The following is a 2,182-nucleotide window of genomic DNA, read 5'->3' as shown; positions in this document are numbered from 1 at the left end:
CAGTTGTACAAACTTAGATTATTTCCAAACAACCTAACATGAAAAATAAGATATGATAATAAGATATGACAATGTATAGAAATGGGATAAGGTTTAGGTCACGAGGAGCCAGGAGGAACGGGTTTTTAGGTTGGGTTTCTTTGGTTTGGTCCCGAATTCAAAAGGACCGATAATTTTGAGCGGTAAATAGAAAAACGGGCTCGAGATTTCTCTTTTTTTTTTCGCCGAGAAATTGTTCCCTGCACACAGCTCGAAAGCGAGAAAAAGTGAAGCAAAGCAATACGGAGACATCGACACTACAGCGAGCATCTTGCTGCTCCGCGAGCCTACAACTCGATCTCCGATACACCGCACCCGTGCACCACCAACTCCGATGGCAGCCACAGTGATGGCCTCCATGGGCTCCCTCGCCTTCGCCGCCGCCGGCGCTCGGGCCGGCGGGTTCCCCGTTCGGGTTCCGGCGTCCGCGCTCGCGCCGCGGCGACGCGCCCTGCAGGTCGTCAGGGCCCAGGCCGAGGACGCTGAACCAACAACGGAGGAGACGAGCCCCGCGTTCTCCTCCTCGACCTCTCCGACCACCCCATCGGCGGCCACCCGGACGCCGAAGCCCAAGGCGGCGAAGAAGCCGCCGAGCCGGGGGCTGTGGGACGCGCTGGCATTCAGCGGCCCGGCCCCCGAGCGCATCAACGGCCGCCTCGCCATGGTGGGCTTCGTGTCCGCGCTCGCAATGGAGGCGTCCCGCGGCGGGGGCCTACTGTCGCAGGCCGGCAGCGGGTCCGGGCTCGCCTGCTTCGCGGCCACGGCCGCCGCCCTCTCCGTGGCGTCGCTGGTGCCACTCCTCAAGGGGGACGGAGCGGCGGCGTCATGAGCGCCGACGCCGAGCTCTGGAACGGCCGGTTCGCCATGCTGGGCCTCGTCGCGCTCGCCTTCAACGAGTACCTCACCGGCGCGCCCTTCATCAACGCGTAGAGATGCCGGCGATCGTTCGTAGAGTTGTACCCCGGCCGTGTGGTGTACACTGAATTTGTGTGCCGGCCTGGAACTGCACGTCTGCAGTACGTAGCTTGCTAGGAGGACTGTGTATGGTAATGCTAATATTCTGTACTGTCCTGATGCATCAATTAGCTAGGAAACATATTACCCCAAAACAGTTAATCTGTTCACTAATGAATTCTGTACGATCAGGGAATGTTAATATAAGTGTTGGTCTCTGAATGTACAGTTAACCTGATGTATAAGCAGACAAGTTTCAGTAACTGGTACTGCGGCGAGCGCGTAAGAAGTAGCACCGGTGCGGCGGTGCTCAGGGAAACAGAAGAGAATCCAGAATTTTCAGAAGGGGAAGGAACAAGAGAGGAGAAAATTCAGAAGAAAGAAACATCACATCATATCATCAGTCATGTACTCATGTATGCAGCGAGCTTAATCCAGAATTTTGATGCTCCCCCTCTTGTGTACTCGCGCCGTGCGCCGGCGTTGTGAAAACTCGAGGTTTGCCCCGGTCAATTTGAGTTCAGGTGGACGATCTCCGGCCACCGTTGCCGCCTCAAAAAAAAAGAAAAAGAAAAAGATCAGCCTTCTATTATTCTCCCAATGCTCTCCTCTGTCGCAAAACTGATTGCCTGAACACACTGAAGGCAGGCCTCTGCCTGTACCAGCTCCCTTTCTTTCCCAAGGACAAGGATGAATTTGTCGGCCTGGCGTTCTGCACCGGCACAGACCCTTTGATCAGAGCGAAACGCAGCAGTAGATGCACAGCACAGGAAAAACCAAGGCCCGTATGAAAGAAAAGCTGAAGAAAGTTATGCTACTTCCTGCATCAAGCCCTCCCACTGAAGTAGTTGCCAACAGTTTTTTTTTTTCTGTTTTGCATTTCGATCAGGAACACATGCCCTCCGTCTTCATCAAACCATGGAAAATTCAAGTGAAGAGGGAGCCTCTGCTATGGAATATTTGAATTTTGTTTGGGCAAATGGGCATCGCACCTTCCACAGGTTACTCCAATTCAGTTGCGATTTGTCAATCTATTGTCAGGCCGATAATACCACTCACAGTGGCACCGTACGCCAAAAAAAGAGAGAGGAATTAACAAGCTCTACATGAGATTATCAAAACTGTTGGTTATCAGATTATATCCTCTCCCTGAAAACAAGGTCTACATCATATTTTCAAAACTGTTGGT

General features: G+C 52.9%; 1 pseudogene; it reads left to right on the top strand.

Annotated features, from left to right (window-relative positions):
- The first annotated feature begins 257 nt into the window (after positions 1-257).
- LOC101757493 lies at positions 258-1,219 on the top strand (annotated as a pseudogene).
- Positions 1,220-2,182: the final 963 nt, after the last annotated feature.

Source organism: Setaria italica, chromosome II (genome assembly GCF_000263155.2).
Source record: "Setaria italica strain Yugu1 chromosome II, Setaria_italica_v2.0, whole genome shotgun sequence".
In the NCBI taxonomy this organism is placed as follows: domain Eukaryota; kingdom Viridiplantae; phylum Streptophyta; class Magnoliopsida; order Poales; family Poaceae; genus Setaria; species Setaria italica.
Note: the sequence above shows the minus strand (reverse complement) of the source record. Positions and strands in the feature narration are given on the sequence as shown.